At 36.4% G+C, this 21,010-nt stretch overlaps 1 pseudogene; it reads right to left on the bottom strand.

Moving 5' to 3' along the window:
- LOC108513028 (keratin, type II cytoskeletal 8 pseudogene) overlaps positions 1-20,510 on the bottom strand; it is a 37,781-nt pseudogene extending 17,271 nt beyond the window's left edge.
- Between the last annotated feature and the right edge of the window lie 500 nt (positions 20,511-21,010).

The raw sequence follows: 21,010 nt of genomic DNA on the forward strand, positions 1-21,010 counted from the left end.
TGTGGGGAGGGGGAGGGAGGAAAGATAGCATTAGGAGATATACCTAATGTAAATGATGAGTTAACGGGTGCAGCACACCAACATGGCACATGTATACATACGTAACAAACCTGCACATTGTGCACATGTGCCCTAGAAGTTAAAGTATAATAATGAAAAAAAATAAAGAAAAAAAATTAGTCACTAAAAAACCTTTACATGAATCAGGGAATACATTGGTATTCTCTGAGATCTCTTCTCCTTTCTATGGCATTTTCCCTAAGTGTCACATATTTTCTATAAATTACTGACCCCCATCTCTGACTTCATCGAAAATTTCAAACCCCTACATGGGTTCTTACTGACTATTTTTTAAGAAAGTAACTACTAGGTCATTGTTACATATGCTGCCTTCTGATTGTAGTTTCTTTCTTTACTTGCCTGTTAACCTCCTTCTTGTAATGCTGTCTTTTAACTTTACCATTGTACTCTCCTCTCCTTCCTCATACCCAGCTGAAGTGCCTTCTCTTTTTTCTTTTCTAATTAGTCTTCCTCTTTCTACTTTGCTTCCTCCATCTCTAGCACCACAACTACCATGATCTTACTTTACTTTGCTGTAAATGTTGACATGGCACAGTGTACATTCCTGTGCTCTCTTCTCTTTTGTATGACGTTTTCCCTAAGTGTCACCACATACTTTCTACAAATTAATGACCTCCATCTCTGGCTTAATCTCAAATTTCAGGCTTGCATATTTTACTGCTTTCTTATATTCATGTATTTTGCTTACCAAACTGGCACATAGATTCTAAAAAGACTGTTATTCCCTCAGTCTTTCCCATCTTGGTAAGAGTAAATGTCAAATGTATTAAGCTAAAAACCAAGCAGGCATTAGTTATCCTGTTCTCTTCTTCACTCATTTATTACTATCAGTAAGGATTAATGTAGAGTACTACTGAATATACCTTCTGTCAATACACTTCTCTCCAAAGCCTCTGCTATCTCCTTTATCTGAACAATTATAAAAGAATAAACCTTATTCTTATAAGGTTATCAACTGCAAAGAGTTGAAATTCTCCTGGCTTTAAGTCAGTTGTTGGAATCATATAAGAATAGAAGCCTAAATCTTCATAGTCTGTATGTTGATAGCTTCAATACCATTGGTGGCCAATTGCTTTGACAGTAAGAGAAGGGTTGTTAACCTCATCTGTTATGTACAGAATACATAGATGGGAGGGCAATTAAAATTAAGATAATGGCGGGTAAAATAGTTCACACAGTCTCGATTTTGGGGGCATCTATGGTGCTAAAATGAGTTAATTTTGTCGTGAGCATTAGGGAAATAATGTATAGGACTAGGGAACTAATTAGGAAAATAATTATAAGAGTGTGGTCATGGAAAGTGAGTAGTTCTTCTATAATCGGGGATGTAGCATCTTGAAGGCCTAATTGAACCGGATGAGCCAATAAGGCACATAGGGTTTAACCTATAAATTAACTTTGACAAAGTTATGTAAAAATCTTACTAATATCTTATCAAGAGGGCCACAGAGGTTATGGGATTGGCTTGAAACCAGTTTCAGGGAGTTCAATTCCTTCCTTTCTCATTTAGGTTTTCACATAGGCTGGCTCTTCGAATGTGTGGTAAAGTGGCGGACACTCTAAATTAGTAGATGGTTGTTCAATTGTTAGTACTTTTTGCTTTGAAACAAAGGCTTCTCAGATCATAAAGATTATTAGCATAACTGCTGTTAGTGAGATAAATGGGCCTACAGATGAGATAATATTTCACGTAGTGTACGCATCGGAATAATCAGAATAATGTCGAGGCATACTGGATAGGCAGAGGAAGTGCTGTGAAAAAAAGGTTAAATTAACACCTACGAATATAAAGGTGAAGTGGATTTTCGCATAGGTCTGATTAAGTGTATAAACTGAAAATAGGGGAATCAGTGGACAAAGCCTCCTATAATGGCAAATACCACTCCTACTGATAGAACATAGTGGAAATGGGCTACAACATAGTATGTGTCATGTAAGACAATATCTAATGATGAATTACCTAATACAATGCTGGTTAAACCTCCTACTATGAAAAGGAAAATGAATCCTAGGGCTCAGAATATTGCAGAAGATCATTTGATGTTACTGCCTGTCAGGGTAGCTAATCAGCTAAAGACCTTGATGCCAGTAGGGATAACAATAATTATGGTAGCAGAAGTGAAGTATGCTTGTGTGTCCACGTCTGTTCCTACTGTAAATATATGGTGAGCCCATGTGATAAACCCTGAGAAGTCAATTGATATCATGGCTCATACTAAGCCCATGTATCCAAATTGTTCCTTTTTTTCCAGACGAATATGTTATGATGTGGGAGATTATCCCAGAGCCTGGTAGGATAAGGACATAGACTTCAGGGTGACCAAAAAATCAGAATAAATGTTGGTACAAAATAGGGTCACCCCCACCAGCAGGGTCAAAAAAAGTAGTGTTGCGGTTACGGTCAGTTAGTAGTGTAGCAACAGTGTAGTAATGCCGGCGGCTAGGACTAGGAGGGAAAGGCATAGAAGGACTGCCGTAATGAGGATTGATCAAACGAAAAGGGGTGTTTGATACTGGGATACAGCTGGGGGTTTTATGTTAATAATTGTGGTAATAAAGTTAATGGCCCTTAAAATAGAAGAGACACCTGCCAAGTGGAGTGAGAAGATGGTCAGGTCCACAGAGTGTCCTGCATGTGCTGAGTTTCCTGCTAAAGGGGGATAAACTGTCCAGCCGGTTCCAGCGCCAGCTTCTACTATTGAAGACGCAAGTAGGAGTAGAAAAGATGGAGAGAGGAATCAGAAGCTCATATTATTTATCTGGGGGAATGCCATATCGGGTGCACCAATTATAAGAGGGACTAGCCAGTTGCCAAAACCCCCAATTATGATTGGTATCACGGTAAAGATTGTAACGAATGAGTGGGCGGTAACAATAACATTACAGATCTGATCATCTCCTAGCAGAGCTCCTCGTTGGCCTAGTTCTGCTTGAATTAGAAGGCTTAAGGCGGTGCCAACTATCCCCAATCATGTGCTGAATAACAGGTACGGTATTCCCTTATCTTTGTGGTTAGTTGAAAACAATCAACGATTGATGAAGATAGGTGGGTGGTGGGGGTTATCTTATAAAAGAATAAGGTTTGTAGGCTTATAAAGAAAAGGCTTATAAACTTATTCTTTATTATAAAGAATCACTTGAATGATATCACTTGAATTATATCACAAGTGGTATCGCTTGAATTCTGTGTAAAATAATTCTTAAAATGTCCAGGCATGACCCTTTCTCCGGTGTGAAGGCACTCAAGTGATCATGGGCCCTTTTGAAGTTGAACTGGGAGGGTCAACAATAGGTTTATAAGCCTATTCTTATAAAAGAGTAAATCAGTTCTTTCCAGAATTACAGCAATAGTCTTCTAAATGCTCTCCCATCTTAGTTTTCCCCCAAAATCCACCCTTCAAATAGAACCAAAGTTATCTATTTAAAAACATAAATCAGAAATGTAATTTCTCACTTAGAACTCTCCAGTGTCTTCTCATTGAATTTAAAATAAAATTAAAATGCTTTACAATTCTCACACTTTCCTCTCCCATGTCAAGTCCTACCGCTCTCTCTTTAAGTCAATTTATTTGACAACACTGCACTTCACTCTCATCTCAATCACACCACAGAGACTTTGAATTTGCTTTGTCCCATTATTGGAATATTTTTCCCAGATGTTGAAACATTCTCAATTATTACCGAACGTGGAAAAGTATTTGCTGGCAACGCTATCAAATGTGGCCTGTCCTACCATCTGATTTCTCTATCTCATCCCTCCACCACTGCCGCCTTTTATTTCTTATTATTTTTTCTTGCTTATTTGCTTGTACATCTTTTGCATTCTCTATTTCTTTTTCTTTTTTCTGTTCTTTCTCTTTTCTTTCTTTTTATGTGCACTTATTTATTGTTTGTTTGTTTATCAAGGCAGAAAGCTTTCTTTGATTGTCTATTTTGTCCACCAATGTGTCCCTACAGGAGTTGACACACAGTATGTATTCAATATATATTTGCTGAACAAAAAGTTCAAAAAATTATGAAGGATAATGTGATTTAACAATATATTGGACAACAGATCACAACTCATAGGCCAAATGTGGCCACCACCTGTTTTGATAGATAAAATTTTATTGGAATACAACTATGTGTATTTGTTTACAAATTGTCTATAATGCCTTTTGAACTATGACAGCAGAACTGTGTAGGTGCAAATAAGACCGTATAGCTCACAAAGCTGAAAGGTTTACTATCTGGCCTTTTACAGAAAAAGTTTTCTAACCTCTGCAATAACATATACCAGGCCAAGTTAACATTCAATTTAAAAGAAACACAAACATTGTCAGGTACTGTTTCTGAAAAGCTATATAATTTTCTGTTGCCGATGACTTGGCCCTGGATCTTACAGGACTTGTCTCCCTTCCTCTGGAGTTCATGTATCTTACCAAGGCCTCCAGGGCACTAACCATTCCTGCTTACCTAGTCCAGTCAGCATGATGTCATCAATATAATGGATCAATGTGACATTCTGTGAGATGTCAGAGAATGCATATCTCTTTGGAATATATTATGTCACAGAGGACAAGCACTGACATAACTCTGGAGCAAACCTATAAGTGAATATTGGTGTTCATTCTACACAAACTTGAACTTTTTCTAATCTTTCTTTCTAGTAGAAATAAAAAGGAAGGCATTCCCCAAGTCAATGGCTGAATTCCATATACTTAATACTTATTAATCTGTTCTAGCAATAATACCACAGTCAGCATGGAAGCTGTAAATGGAATGTTACTTTATCGAGTTTGTGATAGTCTACAAGTTGAACAAAGTAAATCACCATTTAATTTGACTATCAGACCCCTACATAAAATGGATAAATGCTGGGAAATTAAATGGTGATATAATAAGGACCACCATCTCAATAACTTCTATATCTGTAACTGAAGCACTAATCCCAACCAACCATTTCCTGCAAGGTGTTATAATATTTTTCAATTTAATATCTTGGTCAGGGGGCTGTGAATAGCATTTTCAAAGTTTTCCACTTGGCACTGGTATTCACTGTGATAATTCTTACTCCACAGGTCAAAGACTCAGATGGATGTTATCCAACTGCCAAGAATATCATTTCCTATTATGCACTCAAAGACCAGGGAAATAATAATTAGGTGCTTCTACCCAGGAACCCAATAGCTTAACTTTTAGCCAGAACTCTATATATTACTTGGCCCTTGTTACTCCCTACTCTCTCAGGGGGACCATAATAATCTTTGAGTCTCCTAGTATGAATATCAACTTGAATTCTCTGTAAAATAATTCTAAAAATGTCCAGGCGTGACCCCTTCTCCAGTGCGAAGGCACTGAAGTGATCATGGGCTCTTTTGAAGTTGAACTGGGAGAGTCATTGCAGTACATACTGGCAGCTCTTTCCTCTAGAAAATCCAGCTGCTTCTGTCAGTAGCTGCTATATTTGAAAATTGGCTTAGATCTGGAAACTGAGCAAGGAATTATGATTGCTTATTGAAGTGTCTCCCTGTAGCCTCCTGCTCTTCCATTCTTACCATGTTCTGGTTCTAGATATTAGGCAACACCCTTGTTGGCTGCCCATCTATTTTTCCTCTATAGCCATCCTCTGTTAACTGTCTCCCTGAATCTTGACTGTCCGCTGAACTTTCTGATTGTTATAGTAATTGTAACCTCCTGGCTTCTGATTTTAAATGCCACCCCCTGGTGTTTATTATTTTGGTGCCTCATCATCCACATGGTTATTAAAGAGCCCAGCTCTGTGGGCCCCTCACCTGCTATCAGCCCTAACCTAAAGAGAAGATACACTGCTGAACTTCTCAGTGATGCCAACGACCCTCCCACCAGAACATTCCTCATGGCCTTAGTGATGGAATGTAATCATCTGGTGGGCCTTCTGGCCTTGCGCAATATATCCATTCCAGTATGTCCACATCCCTGAAACATTTTATTCCTTTTTCTACAATATAGCAAGAAAATTAATGAATTTCTACTTTACTCAGCATGGCCCTTTGATTTTCCATACACTGAATGGTCACCTCAGCAGTAAGTTTTCCTCATTCTCTTCAGTCCTTGCAAGCTACTAAATCACATCTTCTGAGAAAGTACCACCAAGTAAATGAATTTTCAATTATCCTGCCTTATATTCTGCTCCCCTTGATCAAAAAAACCTCTAATCTAATCTAAAATTAATCTCTGACCATGCAGAGAGGGAAGGCCATATGAGGACACAGAAAAAAAGTGGTTGGTCATCTGCAGGCCAAGAAGAGAGCTCTCATCAGACACCAATTCCACCGGCACCCTGAACTTGAACTTCCAGTCATTAGAATTTGAGAAATAAATTTCTGTTGTTTAAGTCATGCAGCCTGTGGCATTCTATTATGACAGCCTTGAATGATTAATACATGACTCCAGGCTGGTCTTTCCACAGAAGAGGAGGGGATTTTTATAAGCTACCAAAGTATTTAACTGTCTGTTAATTACCCTCAGTGTTAATACAAGCTAGTAGTAACTAGGCAACTCCACAGTCCTTAAAAAGGAGTTGTTCTCCACATATCCCTTAAATACCTGAAACATTGCACCAGCAAAATTATTTCTCTATACCAGGACATTTTCCCAGGGATCTTCAGGAATTAGGCCATTATTTTGTGATGGGGATTATCCATGCTGCACATTCCCCTTAAAACAAGCTCATCTTTGTTAGCCAGGTAGGGAGTGACACATTCTCAAAACTCATCTTGTCTTATTTTCTAAATAAATCAATCCTAGCTCCATTTTTGTCAGTATAGGTCCTCCAGTAAGGAAAAATCAAAATAGAATTAGACAGTCAAGAGGTTTATTGTGGTGGTTCTGTGAAAGATAAAAGTGGGAGTAACAGTGACAAGAAGAGCCTTTAGACCATCCTATAGGTCTGACATTTATGAAAGAAGAGAGGGAAGAAAAAAATGGTTAGAAGCAATCTCTGAAAACAGTGCGGTTCCAAGAATGTCTTGGCCAGGCCAGGTCAATGGTGGATTCTAAGAACCAGTTGCTCTTGGAGAAATCTCACTTTGAGCATTAATGGTCTGTTTCTTACATTCCCACTAAGCTCAATCATTGACTCACCGCAGCTTGATCTATTGACTCAAATGTGTAATGGTTGGGGCTGTAAACCAACTATGCTCCCCTCATCAGGTCCTCTTGAAGGAGATTTGAGTGGCCTACTTCCATGGCCAACATAGTGTGAGTATTACTACTTTGACTTAATTAAAGAGTGAAACTGAAATGCTGCTATTTTCTTACTAAACCCATTTCTTTTTCCTGCCTCTCCTGAGCACTATATTTCCCATCCTCCTTAAAGGTGGTGGGGCCATAAGACTTCACTTTGGTCGACAGAATAGGTGCCATTTCAATGCCTGGCCCCTTAAATCTCCCACAAGCAATCCTCCACTCTCTTTCCATTTCTGAGGCAAGCATGAAGGTCATGTGTTGAACAGGCACCAAAAGATGAAGGGAGAGGATTAGCTTCTGCATCACTACTTTGAAGAGAGATGCCAGACTGCCATGGACTATGTGATGTGAGCAAGCAACAAATCTTCACTGAAATAAGATTCTGACATTTAAGAGCTGCTTATTTCAATAATTAGCCAACTTTTTTAATGTTCTAGGAGGTAGCCTACTATTTTGATAGAAATATTGCTAAATAGGAAACTTTTAAAATTGACTTTTGGTTACTTAGCTAGAACCATCATGTTCAATGTGTTTGAGAGGCTTGAATGAAGAGAAGATGGAACATAGAAACTAATAGTTATCTATTATTATTATCTACTCTTTTATAATGATATTCTATAAAACACAGCCAACTCTACTAAATAATCAAATAAAGTTCTAAATAACCAATGTAATATATACTTTTTAGTCTCTTAGACAAATTCTTTGAGATCAACTTGCAAAAATATGACTCACTGGTATTCTTTAAAAATGAGAATGACCACAATTTCTAACAACTAAGTTGTTAGAAATTAACAACTAAGTCAGATCATGCCTGAACAAGAGTAGCATTTTAAATCAATTTTCATGTTTTCTCCAATAATGTATTAATGAAATAAGCCTTTACCTTATATTTTCACAATAACTTATTAAAATTGTGTGTAATGTTGCAGGACAGTGTGAAGAGTTATAGAAAATCTTTTTAAACTCAGTGAAATACATACAATTAACTTTATCTCCAAGCTTTTAATATGCAATGGTTGAATCATTTTTACATGATTTGTTAATCTGAGAAGTAAGTGCCAAATCACAAGTGAGATGATTTGTAATCATCTAAACTCTATTATACTTCACCTACCCAAGAAACTGGCATCTTAATATTTTGCAAGTTGCCAGGATGGTGTGTGTTCAGCATATCATAAAAGTACAAAAGTTATTATTTCATTCCATATTTTAAAAATTCACGGTCTGTCTCACCTATCACCTTAAAGGCACAAATGTCTGCTAATTGTAGTTATTTTTCAGTGGGTCTACTTTTAGCAATTTCCTCCAATAATTACATCTAGATTGACTAACCAATTACTTTGCTATATGATTTCTTCATTTTTTCCTGGAACTAATCCCCCATAGATACTGAGGAACTACTGTACACAAATGTTCACTGCTGCTGTATTTGTAATGATACCAAACTGGAAATAAATAAACTTCAATGGGTGAATAGATAAACAAATTGTGGTACATTCATACAACAGAATACTACTCAGCAATAAAAGGTGCAAAGTTTTGTTAGATACAATAACTTGGATAGATCTCAATGGGATTATGCTGAGTAAAAAAAAAAGCCTATCCCAAAAGATTACATAATTTATGATTCTATTTATATAGCATTCTTGATATGACAAAACTATGGAACTAGACAAGAGATTAGTGGCCACCAAGGATTAGTGGCCACCAAGGAGAATAGAGTGTAAGTATAAAAGCTAACACAAGGGAGTTTTGGGGGTTGAAACCATTCTGTTTCTTGATTGTGGTGGTAGTTACAAAAATCTACAAATGTGATAAAATTTTATAAAATAATATGTGAAAAATGGCTCCAGTAAAAACTCCTGAAATCCAAATTAAGGTCTGTAGTTAATAGTATTATACCATTGTCAGTTTTCTGTATTATTCTATTAAAGTTATTAAGACGTTATCATTGGGTAAAGCTGGAAGACTGGAATGAAAGAACTCTCTATACTATTTTTGAAAATTCCATGTTAGTCTAAATTATTTCAAGATAAAAAGTTTAAGAACAAAATACTAATCTCCAGGACTACTCCCAGAGATTCTAATTCAGCAGGTCTAAAGTGGAGCATGGGGATCTCCCCAAGTGGTTGTCATGAGCAGTCATATTTGAAATCCCCCCATCTTGGCAGTCAAGATGACAGCAGGTTCTACACAACAATTTTCTACAATGCCTCTTATTGCAAGCTGAAGGAATCATGCCAAAGCACAAGATAACAAATCTATGAGGGCCTAAAACAATATCCAAGGGGGTCCTGGAACTAATACCCCACAGATACTGTACACAAATGTTCACTGCTGCTTTATTTGTAATAACCCCAAATTGAAAATAACACAGCATCCCAGTAGCATGGCTTGATTCCCAGTTAGCATCTAAACTAAGACTAGATGACTTCAAATATTTCAAGCAGCACTCCATAAGCATTAGTTCTTACCCCTAAATGTTTCATAAGATGTTTCACATTGCCAGTTAGGGGCAGATGAATACAATCTGATTTTATGCCAAGTTGGAAGTCATGGTGACATCCTTTTAAGAATATTACAAAAGATTACTATTTGAAGAGTAGACCTCCCACCTTCAAATGGAGGTGGACTAAAGGAAGACCTGTGAAAATGGTCAAGATTTTACTAGAAAATCTGCATAGAATTTAAAAAGTAATTGAGCCCTAAGGCATTATCTTTTAATTAAAGTCCAAAATGTGATTTATCTTAATTAATATCACTTGCATTCAGTGAATAAGGTCTACAATATGGTAAAGAGCTCAACACTTCTGTATTGCTTGCGTAACATCAACTTCTACCACATGATAATTCTACTATCATGAAGAAAATCACTATGTCAAAATATTATCTCTCAATTGTTTTAAGTATTACCATTAATATAAAAATTAGATGGGTAATATTGGTAATAAACACTTGAAACTTTATTTAAGCATATACATAATAAGAAGAAAATGATTCATTTAACAGATACATTTTTTAGTATGTCTACTATATGGAAGTTATTATACTAGATACTGACATTGAAACATATAATATGTTGTTTCTTTCCTCAAGAAGCCAGTGTCTATTGGAGTAAATAACTCAACAATTACTATATAGTCCATTGATTATAGTATGGTGTCTCTTAATTTGAATCTTGAATGCTGAGTAGAATTTAGCTAGATGAAGAAAAGGTACATGTGCATTGCAGGGAGAGGAAACAGTTTGAATGCATGGAAGAATGCAATTAAATGATGTATTCAAGTAGCAGTGACTATATCTGAAATTGATAAACAATGAGGTATTTGAGTATAGGTTTGTGGGTGGAAGAATAACTACCTGAAGGCAGGTGACAGTGAGTGTGTGGGTGTCTTCAGCACAACACTCTGGCATGCAAGGCCATCCTGAAAGTATTCAAGCATTTTGGAAACAGCATTCATACAGTAGTGTTGACAATGGACTGGAATATGATTAAACTGAAGGCAAAGAGAAAAATAACATTATTGAACCAATAAAATGGGGTGCAGAATTATGCAGTATGATGATTTTCATTGTCATTATAACTTATACTGGTCTTTGCACATTGGAAAGCCACATCTTTGTTAAAGCAGTGAAATTAATTAGCAAAAATCCCAAAAGTCAGTCGGGTTATGCCTGTAGTCAAACCATCTGTACACAATAATTTTAAGGAAATTAAAAAAAAATACATGTGTAGTGAAGTCTCTGTTAAAAGAAAAACAAGTGTCCTTTGGGTTGAAAATACCATCTGGATCATTTCAAACTTACTAGGTACAAAACATAGCACTGAAAAGCCTAAGGTCTGAAATATATAAACAAAAAAAACTCTTGAAAGAGATCTTAAATCTTTAAAACATTCCCTCCAGAAAGCAGGTTGGCATTTTTCACACTGCACCTGGATTTTCTTACATGAAAATGTCATGTTACTTCCTAGAAGGGATATTGTGAAGATTAACACAATCACGTTTTAAAGCTCTTTGAGTTTGTCAGAGTGAAGTTCTGTAAGTACAAGGTGTAACATTCACCATTCACTGCACAGTTATTTGAATCCTAGTTACGTGGGATATCACAGTGAAGCAGATAAACTTCCTTTTACCCACATGAAGTAGAAAAATGAAATTCAGTAGAGAATTAAAATTGGTAATGTTTGAATTACTATGCAAAAATTGCTGCATTCTTGTTACTTTTCGGTGTCTTGACAGACCCTTCATAATATAGAAAAAGATTTATACCCAAGTCAAGTAATAAAGGAATTTACTCATTGATTTTTAAGGTTCTGGGAGTGAAAGAATGTTCTTGCAAGTTAAAAAAAAAAGTGTAGATTAAAAATTTTTTTAATATGGGAAAATCAAATTTACTTATTTTAATCTATTTTAGCCAGTAACAATACACATTCAATAGTCCTTGATGCTAGGCATTTCAAAAAACTATAAAAAGCAGTAAACTCAATCAAATAATCGGAGTCTTTTTTATCTTTTAAAATACTTAAATTTACAGAGATAGATTCATACACAAACAACGGAAATATTATCTGGTGTTTACTAATAATATAGTCCAGGAGATCTGTGCCACACTGTTAAAAATGAAGATCTGCTTTTTTTTCCTTCCATTCACTCATTTAAACAACTTTTATTGATTAGTTCATGCAAATGAAAACAGGGTCATATGGCTTGCACTGTAATTCATTTGTTCATTCAAACATTTTTTGAGACCCAGACACTAGAGCAAATATGAAATACAGTAAGCTCTATTTTATGTCTTAAGATTATTTTTCTATAGTGGTGGAGTCAGATATGCAAATATATCATAAGGTCATATTTTAAGGTGGAATAGTAACTACAATGTATAAATAATACAATGATGCTTAAGTACTTAGACAGGAGTTCTCAAGCCTAGCTGCATTTTAGAATCATCAGAAGCATTTTCATTTAAATAAAATGCACAGGCCTCATCCATCCCACCTCAATTCTGATTTAATTGGACTACAATGGAAAACTAGAGTGTTGTTTTTTTGTTTGTTGGTTTTTTTCTCAAAACTTTCATTGAGTGTAATATGTGCCCAGGGTTGAAGCTTCCCTACACCCATGCTAAATGGTTTGTTTAAAACACTAATGAAGAGAGAGTTTTAAAATTGTGTTGAAACTGAGGACACCCTTGAGAAAATCTGTAGGTGAAAAGTGAGATACCTTAAGACAGCTATCACTAAAATTGAATACAATACGGTACATATATTCTAACAATTCAGAAAAATTAGCAGATCTTTAAATGAAATCCACTAAACCCATGAACCCAAACCTAGGACTAAGTATATTATGCAAATATTTATCCTTGGGCCCTCAATCTCCAAATTCTTCCAATTACCCAATTAAATTCAAACTAGTCAAAACCTCTAAGTCAGGTTGTGCCATGTTTTATATTTGGAATAAATGAGTGATGATGTAAAGATGTTACATTCAAGAAGCCTGCATTTCAAAACAAAACTGAAATTCCAGGCATCATCAAGAACAGTGGAGAATCTCATGGAATGACCAGATCTATGATCATCTGAAATGTCAGAAGGCAGTAGTCTACATCAGCAGGGTATTCAATCAGGAATTACAGTTCTGGGATTTGGGGTTCTTGCTCAGTTTTCCTTGGTAATAAACAAAAAAAAAAAAATTAAAATTTAAAACCCAAGAGTGTCTTCATTTAAGAGTTTTCCAAGAAGTTCAACTTCCAGGTGTTTCGGACCACAAGATTAACGATGTCACACAACTATAATGAGACTACAAATCAGACAAGAGGTGATCATTTATTAAGCTGGGCAAAGGAAGGCTTAATATAAATAAAACTCAGGACCAAAAAGCAGTATATTGAAATTTTCAACCATGAAGTATCCAAAAAATCCAAAGTTTATAGCCTTTTAAAAATATTTATTCTGTAATATCACACCTCCACGTAATGTTCTAAAGCATGCCTAGCAAGTTGAATTCAACACAGTTAGAGAAAAAGAATCATATAAATGAGTAGGTAAGTTTCTTCACAAGGGGATTTAGAACATAGTCACACATTCTCTCCACTTCACCACTCTTTTGGTGGCTTATTGTCTTACATTTAAAAATAGGGTTCTGTTTTGGTTTCTCTGATTGATATATGTAAATACACCTTTGAAATATATCAGTAAATTATAGACCTAGAATTGTTATCAAATACTCATAATGGAATTTTTCAAATCTAAATTGTCTATGTACCTATAATCTATTGACATGGTGCTTTCTTCATGTTTGAATTGTTAGAACACAATACAGGATTATATAAACACGTATACATAAAATTTACGGTGACTTTTTTATAGCTAACAGAATTGAGTGGTTCAAAAGCAACCTTTTAACTATTAGCATTATTCGTAGAGGAAATAAAGACACTTTTTTATTTCTTTGGGTGTTCTAAAATAGCAAGCTGGATGATTGAATAAGTAAGCTTCTTGTTGGGTATTGGCTCACATGAGGTATTTGCTTTTTATTCCTGATCTATTCCTATAAAGCTTTCTGGGGTTTTTTTTTTTTTTTTTTTCCTATCACTCATACAACCCATACTTACTACTGAGACAAGATCACTACCAAAAGAGATATTGGGAGGCTGGAAGTCCATTGGCCAAGCAGTTATGATCACAGAAATCTCCACGTTAACTCACAGCCCCTGCATTAAGGAGTTCTACTAGATTAGTAGTCCCCAACCTTTTTAGCACCAGGGACTGGTTTTGTAGAAGGTAATTTTTCCATGGTTTGCGGGGAGTGCAGAGGGATGGTTTCAGGATGGATTCAAGCATATTACATTTATTGTGCACTTTATTTCTACTATTATTACATTGTAATATATAAGTAAATAATTATGCACAAAATGTAGAATCAGTGGGAGCCCTGAGCTTGTTTTTCTGCAACTAGATAGTTCCTTCTGGGGGTGACAGGAGACAGTGACAGATCATCAGGCATTAGATTCTCATAAGGAGTGTGCAACCTAGATGCTGCACATGTACAGTTCACAATAGGATTCATGCTACTATAAAAGTCTAATGCTGCCACTGATCTGACAGGAGGCTGAGCTCAGGCAGTAATGCGAGGGATGGGAAGCAGCTTCAAATACATATGAAGCTTTGCTTGCTCACCTGACACTCCCCTCCTGCTGTACAGTCCAGTTCTTAACAGGCCACGGACTGATACTTGTCCATGGCCTCGGGGTTGGGACCCCTGTATTAGATGAACTGAGACATTGTTTATCATTTTTAGCAAAAGTGTTAATTCCCTGAAATACTCAGAATACAGGTAATGAGTAAGACACAGAGCAATCGGAAATGCAGAGGCTCTTTTTGGTTAGGCTACATGTAAACTACAGACAACCTCTGACTGCTGCCAAAAAAAGACAGTCTTTTCCCCGGATATGGCAAGGACACTCAGCCTCACTTTAGTGTTTTAAAGTTCACCCTACACAAAGACAGAGATTACCATCAGTGGTGGTATCTTCTGAAACAAAGGGCAGAAATTGACATTTCTCTTAGTGGGAGATAATGTCAATATAATAACCCAACCCCTTCTGAAGATGGCAAAAATGTTTTCTCAAGCTGCTAGTAAAATCTATTTTACTTAATTTTCACAAATAACATGATGGTTTTGTTGCCCTGACAACACTCTTGAATGTGACTGGCCTTCATGCTTTGTCCTCTAGTCTGTGTCCAAGTAACAGTCCAACACCTTAAATTAATCTTTGCATCCAATGAGAAGTCCCAAGGAAGACCGGACAGATGTTCCTGTGATTATCACTGTCATATATTCTATTAAAGATTGCACAGGTAAGAAAAGCTATGACTTCTCAGGAGTTTTGGGTTTTCTGTGGCTTTAGTAATAGAAGATGTCTAATTCTTTTGGAAATAACAGATACAAGATAATTTGTATATACAGGGTTTTTTTAAAGTTTTTAAAAATATATTGGTCAAGAAATATGGCCTTGGATAAATATGTAGAATATGTATGTATAAGTATAAGAAATGGACTGGAAACCAAGTGCATTAACCTCATGATAGATGTTGTCTCTGGGAAGACAACATAAATAATAGAATGGTGAAACGTGGTTATGGAGACTTTGGCTAAACCTGTAATGTTTGTCTCTTTAAAAAATGATAAGGCAAATATGACTAAGTGGTAAGTTTTAAATATTATGCTATTATGGGTGTCTTTATGTTGTTATTTAATCTTTTCTGCATTTGGAGATCTCCAAAATTTAAGGAAACAAGACTATTAGCTAATCACATGCCCATTGTGCTTTCTCTTTCTGAAGAAAATGATTGCAATTAGAACACCCTTCCTTGTTGTCCAATTAGTAGCTTGCATCAAAGAAATCTTCATTGGGCATTAATCAATTCAAAATCATGATTTTAATGGTACTAGTCACCCTGCTTTTAAAAACACATTAATATTCAAATTCATGTGTAAGTGCCCCATATATCTGATTAACTGGAAGTAAGAAAAGCCTTAATAAATGCAGAACACCATTCACGTGCTCTAAAAGGCAAATGAAGGCGCTTGGATATATTATGAATTATATGTGTCTATCTTTTATGAAAATGAAGAAAAATTCCCTTGAGAAGAACCCAGATATTTGGCCGTTTTGATATTTTACAAGGTATAGAGCAAAGCACTCAACCTGGCAAGCATCGGTAAGGAATAAAAATGAGTGCATTCACTTACAATAATAAATTCAAAATAACACTTATATCATGTACATGCATCACACATAGCAACTGTATAATTATGTAGAAGTTCTTTGAGTACTGTTTTTAAGAACTTTCAAAAAGAGATCCTAAAATTATTGATGACCATTTACTTTTGGCCCATGAATCATTTCCTGAATATATTTTACAATTCTGATTCAGCTTGGTTTTTCATTAATTTATTTTTTTGTTTCTTTTTTAACAAAATCACCATTTCTCTTTTCAGATTATCCACAGGTTTGGCCTATCTCCTGAGGTAACACCAGGGACATCTGTTGATCTCCCCAAACACCAAGACAGCAACAATAATGGGTTTACAAAATAAAAGCTAGAGAGAGAGTCTTTTCAAAACACAACAGGAAAAATAACTCAAAATGAGATAACCAGCAGATGCTCCAGAATATGGAAGTCATCTGTAAGCGTTTAGTGGAATGGAGAATGCTGAAACAGTTCTCCATTTGCCAGATGCCTGAAATAGAGACAGATGAGCTATTCCTCTGAACTTCAACAACAGCACCAGCTGAAAAAGCAGACCCTTTCTGCCAAGGGTCACTTGTTGGAGCTGTTGACTGTAAATCAGAGTTCTCCTTTTGGACTTATTGTACCCAGAAAATGCAACCAAAATGTTCATATGTGCACCTTACCTTGGGTACAAAGACCATCATCCTTAGTTGCTGAAGGTCTGTGGGGGTGGGCACAAATTGTTTAGATATTTTGAACAAAGGTACCTTTTTATAAAAACCACATGTTGTACACAGCATTTCTTACCTTTTCTTGATGAGCAAGAAAGGTTCCCAAATAAAATAACCCACATTTCAACTTCATTGGTAAATAGTGGTAAAATATTTAGGTCTGAAAATCTTTATGAAAAGGCCCTTTATGTCTTTTTTCCCTCGCTAAAATAATTGCTGCTATATTACAGTGTCTTCTAACCTGCATTAGTGGGGAAAAAAAGCCTTTGTATGAAATGTAGTATGTGGAATCCTTTTTCTCATATTGTTTAGATCAAGAGTCTGTTTTTTTGCATCTCTCCCAGGGTGTCCGAAACATTTAAAAATAACCGTGGGTAGTCAGAACTGCTCGTGCTGGCAGTGGGTGCCTTACAGTTTGCCATCACATAAATGTCAACTTTGCTTTCTTTTATAGAGCTAAGCAGAGATAAATCTCAGTAGCAAAGAAAGAGGTCTTTAGATTTTATAGTTTCCTTCATTTCTGTGTGTGGCCTACCAATCAGCCCAGAGCATCTCTGCACCTCTTCATCCTGTTTAACTCTATCACCCATTTCTTTCAACTTTTCCAAATCTGCCAGGAGACTGGCAGGAATCTTTAGTGGGGTTAAAATATACTGGGGTATAGTGGGATATAGACCAATGGGTCTCACAGTGCAGTCCAAGACCAGCAGCAGCAGCAACACCTGGGAACTTGTTAGAAACACAGATTCTTTAGACCTTGCCTTCCGAATCAGATACTCTGAGATTGAGATTTATTAATCTGTTTTAATAAGCTTTTCAGACCATTCAGACCCACACTAAAGTTTGAGAAACTCTAGTCTTGACCACTATGCCAAAATTTCCTGTAGGAACTCCATAAATATCACCTTTAGATTTCTCCACCTGGTATTTCCCAATTGTAAAAGCCCAAATATTTTTAGATGCCTGTTTAGTATCTATACTACAGTGACCCCAAGATACAAAAAGGACCCCATCTAAATTAAACCTGATGTCAGCTTTTGGAATGTGTAGTGGTGAATTAATTTGCATTAAAAATTTGTCTTGGATCAGCAAAACAGATTGGCTAAGCTATAGCCCCAGTGCCTTCTGAAAATCACACTCCTTTGATTTTTCTACCAACAAAAGAGAGATTTAAGAACCTTGCAGAACAACACTGCCAGCTGTGCATAAGACAAGCACTTGGGTTGGTTGATGAATGGATTACACCTATCAGTGCAGCTGTCCTTATTCATGGATAAAAACAACAGATTCATTCTCTCTCTTAATTAGCTTTGAATGTACTATTGCACTGTACTCACTGAGTGAGGCTTTGCTGAATATTTTAGGTTACATTCCAAAAGTAGGAACTGTGGAAATATGAAATTGAGGAACTGCAAAGTGTTTTATGACATTTAATGTAAAAGCTGATGAACCTAGAAACATAAAGAAAATATCGGCCAGGTGCAGGGCATGTGCCTGCAATCCCAACACTTTGAGAGGCCAAGGCAGGAGGTTAGCTTAGGCCCAGGAGTTTGAGACCAGGCTAGGCAACATAGGGAGACCCTGTCTCTACAAAACATTAAAAAAAAAATTAGCAGAGCATGGTGGTGTACACATGCTGTCCCAGCTTTTTGGGAGGCTGAGGCAGGAGGATCACTTGACCCCAGGAGCTTGAGGCTGCAGTGAGCCTTGATTGAGCCACGGCATGTCAGTCTGGGAGACAGGAAGACCCTGTTCTGATGGATGGCTGGAAGGAAGGAAGGAAGGAAGGGAGAAATACCAACAGACATTTTTTAAATTGATGAAGTTGTTTATGAATCACCTGTGGAAAAAATATCTTGAACTTACATTAAGAAAATAGATGAATCTATCTACTTTTTAATGTACTTTCCAAAGGTATTCTTATGAAGAGCCTTTGAGAAAATTTCCTCAATGTCATTTACATGTAATCTTCACCAGGACCTCTCCACACCCCCAATTAGAAATTGCATGCTTTTCTCTTTTCCACCACCCAGCTTGAAGTCCAAGAAAGGGCCTTCCCTCTCCGCATTTGTTAAGTCTGTTAACCCAGGTCAGAGACAGCTTGCTTTACAGGTGAGAAGCCAGAGGACATGCTGGAGCTAAGAAGTGCTCTATTGTCAAATACAACAGGAGTTTGTTTGCTTTTAAAACAGGAACAAGATAATTCTTTCTTCGAGACTTCACCCATGAAGTGTTGTGGGAAATGCATTTTAAAATCAAAATGTCATTTTTCTAGCGTTTTTCTTTTTTTTTTTTTAAGGGTTAAGAAGACCAAATTCATTGGTTTTGACTGGGTTGCTGAATTCTGGGGCTGGTAGTCCAAAAATGAGTTCAGCTAGTCTCACGGCTAAGTACCACAGGATAGAGTTGTCTCCTCCAGGACCTAGTGGAACCTGAGGGCCCCAAGCACCCAGAAGCCTTTTTAGCAGGAGCCAGCCAAGCAAACAAAAGAATTTCCAGCCTTCCAGAATGATTGGATTATAATATTTACTCTACCAACACTGAAAATATGTTCTTAATTATTAAGCATATACTTCAATGTATACTGTGTGCAGATATCCTGAGTGCTATGAAAAAGTATGGAAGAGATAAAAAACAAAAGACAAAAAAACAAGTTCATCACAGGAATAATCTGCAACTCAGCTGAGAAGAGCAAATCTATAGTAATGAAATGGCACAAGGGTGCTACGAAGGAGTCCCAACTCAAATCAGGGTGTTATGCTCCATTACTTTGCACTGAAGCTCCTCTCTCCAAACTCAATGCTCTGAAAAAGTGCAAAAAAGGCAATCATGTTAAGTATATTGCTGAGAATCTGCATATGTAGGTCTGGGAGACATTAATAATACATGGACAAATGTATCAGGTATTAAAAAACTAGAGACTACATCATTTCAATTATTTTTGATAAAATATTCATGTTATTCTCTGAGCTCAGAAATGCAGGCTTTGTTGCAAACATAGGGGCATTTCATGCAGTGATTGATCTCAATAATTATAGCAGGAGGAAGAATTCACCAAGAGCAATCCATACTCTTCTCTCCTACTCTAGAGCTAAATTAGGTCTTCAGAGAAATCCACCTCTAAATAAAAAGTGAAGGAATTTAGCTTTCTAGTTCTGTGGCTGTTTAAGATGCTATCTTTTCACGTCTTTAAATAAAAACTTCAGAGTATTTTCATGTACATGTAATGTAAACACACGCATGCACACACACACATACACACATATAGTATTTGGTTGCATTTTAGCAACTAACATTCCTTTTGTGAAATAAATGGTCCTCAGTGTGACATTACATCCTCTAACAATACACTATGGCATTTCTAGAGCATAACATTAGGTTCTGAACTTAGAGCTATGTGAACAAACTCACACCCAAAGCAAAACCAGCAAAGTGCCTGGCTTGCTTCCAGTTTCACTTTCCATGTTGTTTTACAGAAATGAAGAGCAATTTTGCGGTTGAAAATGAAAATGTCTTTTCCCAACTGTGATCAACCCTTTGACCTGGCAGAAAATGGCTTGAAGCCTGTGCCTTTGAGTCCCTGAAGGCTTCTACCCTAAAACAATTTCTGCTCAAGAAGACAGTTTCTGGAAGTTTTAAAGCATTTCAAGTGCTGTTTTACACTTACCTATCTGCTTGGTCTTGCCCTGCTTTCCTCCAAATGTAACTCTTGCCAGAGTACAGTAAGTTCTCTTTTTTCCCATAGTCTCTCAAAAGGGAAATGTATTATTTGAAGGTGTGACTTAGGGGCATATTTAAGAGTTAAGCTAAATCAGATCTTTAAGTTAAAGTGCCTACAGGGCCAAATACAGTACAAAGTGGACCCCATACAATATGAAATGAAGGGAGTTAAACTTAAGAGCAGGATTTCCGAATGGTGTCAAACTTGTTCATTTGGTCCTATTACATGCTTTTTTTTGACACAAAATAGAGTGTTCTACAGGGAAAAGCTACTCTTGGATTGAAGTAAAATTATTCAATGTTACAAATTATACACTTTGACAAATTTTTTATGAGGGATTCATGGAGCAAAACGGTGGTGATGTAAAACAATGGAACTAAACTTTGAAGAATTGTGTACCAAAGAGTTTTAGGTTGGTATCATATAAGCAAGCACATATAGAGAAAAATAAACAATAGGTAAAATGTACTAGGTGATATTTTTCTTTTAACTTGTGGAAATGGAGAAACGAATGGATTAAGA

The sequence above is a fragment of the Rhinopithecus bieti genome, unplaced genomic scaffold, assembly GCF_001698545.2.
Source record: "Rhinopithecus bieti isolate Rb0 unplaced genomic scaffold, ASM169854v2 scaffold_30764, whole genome shotgun sequence".
Taxonomy (NCBI): domain Eukaryota; kingdom Metazoa; phylum Chordata; class Mammalia; order Primates; family Cercopithecidae; genus Rhinopithecus; species Rhinopithecus bieti.